Source organism: Panulirus ornatus, chromosome 4 (assembly GCF_036320965.1).
Source record: "Panulirus ornatus isolate Po-2019 chromosome 4, ASM3632096v1, whole genome shotgun sequence".
Taxonomy (NCBI): Eukaryota; Metazoa; Arthropoda; class Malacostraca; order Decapoda; family Palinuridae; genus Panulirus; species Panulirus ornatus.
The window spans coordinates 8,248,396-8,255,655 of NC_092227.1; positions in this window are offsets into that span (position 1 = coordinate 8,248,396).

Below are 7,260 nucleotides of genomic sequence, written 5' to 3' on the forward strand. Positions count from 1 at the left end.
TTTTTGCTTTTTTTTTCAATCAAATTAATAAATATATTATGTATATTATATTTATTTAATAGTTAAATCAGATTAATGATATTAATTTAATTACACTGATATTATGTAAATTTAAAATTATTCGAGTAATTTACACAATTTTTAGTTTTCATAAAAAATTCTCATTTAAAAAAATTATTTGAAACTAAATAAATTTTTTTCAAAAAATAGAAATCCAAGGCTATCCTTGCATTTTTTTTTTAAAATTTCAACTTCTAATTTAAGAAATTGTATAGATGTTATATGTATTTATAAAGTATTTAGTCAAAAAGTATTAATATTATAACGGTAAATTTAATTCATGGGTAATTTTTAAAATTTTTTATTTTCAGGAGTAATTTCGAATTTTTAATTTTAGATTTATTCAAGTTAAATTTATATGAGGTAATAAAATTTTTTTTAATAATTACAAAATTAAGAAATTTTTTTTTTTATTAATTTATAATTTAATTTTATAAAAAACTATGTATATGTTATTTAAATTTAATTAATTCTTGGAGTAAAAGATTAATTCTATATAAATTAATTTTAGAATTGACTAATATGATAAATATCTTATTCCGATAATTATAAATTTTTTTTAACCACAAATTATTTTAGGCATTAAAATTTATTGTATAAGAAAATTTATTTTTTCAAAAAAATCAAAAAATCCAAGGTATAGCTGATTTTTTTCTCAGATTTCAACCTAAATTTAATAAAATATTTGTTATTTATTAATTGTATTAATTTAGATAAGATATTTGATATTAACCTGATTATTTAGATAATAAATAATTATGAATAAATTATAGATTTTTTTAATAAAATACGAATTACTATCTAAATATTTTTTGCTAATATCAAATATTTAATAAATCGAAAAATTATTCTTAAATTATTTTAAAATCCTAGTTTAAGTCCTAATTTTTTTTCCAAATTTTAAGTACTAAGTTTTATAAATATTATAGTTTTCTATTATCGATTATTAATTACTAGAGTAATAAGATAAAATCATGATATTTAGTAATTTATAAAATTTTTAATTAAAAATACATATGCATATTACCAGTTTTAAATTTAATTGAAAATCTATGCATTTATTATATGATATAAGAAAATTTATCAAAAAAATCCGAAAACCAATTTAGCTGCTTTTTTTTTCAATTAATTCCCAGATTTAATAAATTTGAAGATTTTAGGTATAAGTTTTTGATTAAAAATAATTAATACCGTAAAAATTAGCACATTGTTATTTGTAATTTATTCTTATATTTCTATATCTTTTAGATTTACCAATTATTAGTTTATAAAGTTTAATATGATATAATTATTTTTTCAAATAGAAAAATCAAGTTACTTCATTATTATCGATTTAATTTTCAGATTTATAATCTAGAATTATATTCATAATATTTGGTCAAAAACGAATCAGTATACCTTAATTTATTGCTGGACATTGAATTCATTCCTATATATATGGATATTATCAGAAAATTTAATTTTAAAAAATTCAGAAAAATCAAGTAAGCCTGGATTTTTTGTCATTTCATTCTCAATTTAGAATTTGTTGAAGTTATTCAATTTATTTATACTGAATCAAGACATATTCAAATACGGATAATACACCTGGACTATTTGTAAAATTCAATTAATATGATAATTATCAATTTTAGATTGACCAAGTTTATTCAGATATAAAGATATTATCTGGAAATATAAAATATTTCAAATCACGAAAAATCCAATTAGCTTGCATTTTTTTTTGCTCAATTTTAATTCTCAATTAAGAAATTTAAATTATTATAGGTTTTAATTTGATCAAAAACTTAATTATGTATACGTAATTTCAATGGTATTTAAATTATGATTCAGGTAATTATCGATTTAGATTTGACAGATTGTATTAGATTATAGATTTGAGGATTATAAAATTATTTTTCAAAAATCAGAAATCCAGGTATAGTGATTTTTTTTTAATTTCATTTCTCAATTTAAGAAAACTTGTATAATGTTTTTTTGGCTTAAATATTTGAGTAAAATGTATTATGATATTAACGGTTAATTAACAATATAATTATATAATATTTCCTTATTATCGAGTATTATACGAATTTTGATTTTACCACAGATATATATGCTGGATATATCAAGAAAATTTATTTTTTCAAAATAATCACGAAAAATCCAAGGCTTATAGCCTTGCATCTTTTTTTGCTCAGATTTTCAACTTCCTCAGATTTTAATGAAAATCTATGTATAGATGTTATTCTATATTGTATTTAAGTACTTGAAGTCAAAAGACTATAATTCATGATATTAACCGGCTAATTAATTACTACCTGGACTAATTATGATAAAATTCAAATGCTAATTACTCGAGTAATTATACGAATTTTTAGATTTTGACCACAGATTCGTATTCAGCATTCATAAAGATATATATGCTCGAAATATCAAGAAAATTTATTTTTTCAAAAAAATCACGAAAAATCCAAGGCTATAGCCTTGCATTTTTTTTTTGCTCAGATTTTCAACTTCCTCAGATTTTAATGAAAATCTGTGTATAGATGTTACTCTATATGGTATTTAAGTATTTGGAGTCAAAAGACTGTAATTCATGATATTAACCGGTAAATTAATTAGCACATGGGCTAATTATGATAAAATTCATTTGCTTATTTCTCGAGTAATTATACGAATTTTTAGATTTTGACCAGAGATTCGTATTCAGCATTCATAAAGATATATATGATGGATATATCAAGAAAATTTATTTTTTCAAAAAATCACGAAAAATCCAAGGCTATAGCCTTGCATTTTTTTTTGCTCAGATTTTCAACTTCCTCAGATTTTAATGAAAATCTATGTATAGATGTTATTCTATATGGCATTTAAATATTTGGAGTCAAAAGACTGTAATTCATGATATTAACCGGTTAATTAATTAGCACATGGACTAATTATGATAAAATTCATTTCCTTATTACTCGAGTAATTATACGAATTTTTAGATTTTGACCACAGATTTGTATTCAGCATTCATAAAGATATATATGCTGGATATATCAAGAAAATTTATTTTTTCAAAAAAATCACGAAAAATCCAAGGCTATAGCCTGGCATCTTTTTTTGCTCAGATTTTCAACTTCCTCAAATTTTAATGAAAATCTATGTATAGATGTTATTCTATATTGTATTTAAGTACTTGAAGTCAAAAGACTATAATTCATGATATTAACCGGCTAATTAATTACTACCTGGACTAATTATGATAAAATTCAAATGCTAATTACTCGAGTAATTATACGAATTTTTAGATTTTGACCACAGATTCGTATTCAGCATTCATAAAGATATATATGCTCGAAATATCAAGAAAATTTATTTTTTCAAAAAAATCACGAAAAATCCAAGGCTATAGCCTAGCATTTTTTTTTTGCTCAGATTTTCAACTTCCTCAGATTTTAATGAAAATCTGTGTATAGATGTTACTCTATATGGTATTTAAATATTTAGAGTCAAAAGACTGTAATTCATGATATTAACCGGTAAATTAATTAGCACATGGGCTAATTATGATAAAATTCATTTGCTTATTTCTCGAGTAATTATACGAATTATTAGATTTTGACCAGAGATTCGTATTCAGCATTCATAAAGATATATATGATGGATATATCAAGAAAATTTATTTTTTCAAAAAATCACGAAAAATCCAAGGCTATAGCCTGGCATCTTTTTTTGCTCAGATTTTCAACTTCCTCAAATTTTAATGAAAATCTATGTATAGATGTTATTCTATATTGTATTTAAGTACTTGAAGTCAAAAGACTATAATTCATGATATTAACCGGCTAATTAATTACTACCTGGACTAATTATGATAAAATTCAAATGCTAATTACTCGAGTAATTATACGAATTTTTAGATTTTGACCACAGATTCGTATTCAGCATTCATAAAGATATATATGCTCGAAATATCAAGAAAATTTATTTTTTCAAAAAAATCACGAAAAATCCAAGGCTATAGCCTTGCATTTTTTTTTTGCTCAGATTTTCAACTTCCTCAGATTTTAATGAAAATCTGTGTATAGATGTTACTCTATATGGTATTTAAGTATTTGGAGTCAAAAGACTGTAATTCATGATATTAACCGGTTAATTAATTAGCACATGGACTAATGATAAAATTCAAATGCTAATTACTCGAGTAATTATACGAATTTTTAGATTTTGACCACAGATTCGTATTCAGCATTCATAAAGATATATATGCTCGAAATATCAAGAAAATTTATTTTTCAAAAAAATCACGAAAAATCCAAGGCTATAGCCTTGCATTTTTTTTTTGCTCAGATTTTCAACTTCCTCAGATTTTAATGAAAATCTATGTATAGATGTTATTCTATATGGTATTTAAGTATTTGGAGTCAAAAGACTGTAATTCATGATATTAACCGGTTATTAATTAGCACCTGGACTAATTATGATAAAATTCATTTGCTTATTACTCGAGTAATTATACGAATTTTTAGATTTTGACCACAGATTCGTATTCAGCATTCATAAAGATATATATGCTGGATATATCAAGAAAATTTATTTTTTCAAAAAAATCACGAAAAATCCAAGGCTTATAGCCTTGCATCTTTTTTTGCTCAGATTTTCAACTTCCTCAGATTTTAATGAAAATCTATGTATAGATGTTATTCTATATTGTATTTAAGTACTTGAAGTCAAAAGACTATAATTCATGATATTAACCGGCTAATTAATTACTACCTGGACTAATTATGATAAAATTCAAATGCTAATTACTCGAGTAATTATACGAATTTTTAGATTTTGACCACAGATTCGTATTCAGCATTCATAAAGATATATATGCTCGAAATATCAAGAAAATTTATTTTTTCAAAAAAATCACGAAAAATCCAAGGCTATAGCCTTGCATTTTTTTTTGCTCAGATTTTCAACTTCCTCAGATTTTAATGAAAATCTGTGTATAGATGTTACTCTATATGGTATTTAAGTATTTGGAGTCAAAAGACTGTAATTCATGATATTAACCGGTAAATTAATTAGCACATGGGCTAATTATGATAAAATTCATTTGCTTATTTCTCGAGTAATTATACGAATTTTTAGATTTTGACCAGAGATTCGTATTCAGCATTCATAAAGATATATATGATGGATATATCAAGAAAATTTATTTTTTCAAAAAATCACGAAAAATCCAAGGCTATAGCCTTGCATTTTTTTTTGCTCAGATTTTCAACTTCCTCAGATTTTAATGAAAATCTATGTATAGATGTTATTCTATATGGCATTTAAATATTTGGAGTCAAAAGACTGTAATTCATGATATTAACCGGTTAATTAATTAGCACATGGACTAATTATGATAAAATTCATTTCCTTATTACTCGAGTAATTATACGAATTTTTAGATTTTGACCACAGATTTGTATTCAGCATTCATAAAGATATATATGCTGGATATATCAAGAAAATTTATTTTTTCAAAAAAATCACGAAAAATCCAAGGCTATAGCCTTGCATCTTTTTTTGCTCAGATTTTCAACTTCCTCAAATTTTAATGAAAATCTATGTATAGATGTTATTCTATATTGTATTTAAGTACTTGAAGTCAAAAGACTATAATTCATGATATTAACCGGCTAATTAATTACTACCTGGACTAATTATGATAAAATTCAAATGCTAATTACTCGAGTAATTATACGAATTTTTAGATTTTGACCACAGATTCGTATTCAGCATTCATAAAGATATATATGCTCGAAATATCAAGAAAATTTATTTCAAAAAAATCACGAAAAATCCAAGGCTATAGCCTAGCATTTTTTTTTTGCTCAGATTTTCAACTTCCTCAGATTTTAATGAAAATCTGTGTATAGATGTTACTCTATATGGTATTTAAGTATTTGGAGTCAAAAGACTGTAATTCATGATATTAACCGGTAAATTAATTAGCACATGGGCTAATTATGATAAAATTCATTTGCTTATTTCTCGAGTAATTATACGAATTTTTAGATTTTGACCAGAGATTCGTATTCAGCATTCATAAAGATATATATGATGGATATATCAAGAAAATTTATTTTTTCAAAAAATCACGAAAAATCCAAGGCTATAGCCTTGCATTTTTTTTTGCTCAGATTTTCAACTTTCTCAGATTTTAATGAAAATCTATGTATAGATGTTATTCTATATGGCATTTAAATATTTGGAGTCAAAAGACTGTAATTCATGATATTAACCGGTTAATTAATTAGCACATGGACTAATTATGATAAAATTCATTTCCTTATTACTCGAGTAATTATACGAATTTTTAGATTTTGACCACAGATTTGTATTCAGCATTCATAAAGATATATATGCTGGATATATCAAGAAAATTTATTTTTTCAAAAAAATCACGAAAAATCCAAGGCTATAGCCTGGCATCTTTTTTTGCTCAGATTTTCAACTTCCTCAAATTTTAATGAAAATCTATGTATAGATGTTATTCTATATTGTATTTAAGTACTTGAAGTCAAAAGACTATAATTCATGATATTAACCGGCTAATTAATTACTACCTGGACTAATTATGATAAAATTCAAATGCTAATTACTCGAGTAATTATACGAATTTTTAGATTTTGACCACAGATTCGTATTCAGCATTCATAAAGATATATATGCTCGAAATATCAAGAAAATTTATTTTTCAAAAAAATCACGAAAAATCCAAGGCTATAGCCTTGCATTTTTTTTTGCTCAGATTTTCAACTTCCTCAGATTTTAATGAAAATCTGTGTATAGATGTTACTCTATATGGTATTTAAGTATTTGGAGTCAAAAGACTGTAATTCATGATATTAACCGGTAAATTAATTAGCACATGGGCTAATTATGATAAAATTCATTTGCTTATTTCTCGAGTAATTATACGAATTTTTAGATTTTGACCAGAGATTCGTATTCAGCATTCATAAAGATATATATGATGGATATATCAAGAAAATTTATTTTTTCAAAAAATCACGAAAAATCCAAGGCTATAGCCTTGCATTTTTTTTTGCTCAGATTTTCAACTTCCTCAGATTTTAATGAAAATCTATGTATAGATGTTATTCTATATGGCATTTAAATATTTGGAGTCAAAAGACTGTAATTCATGATATTAACCGGTTAATTAATTAGCACATGGACTAATTA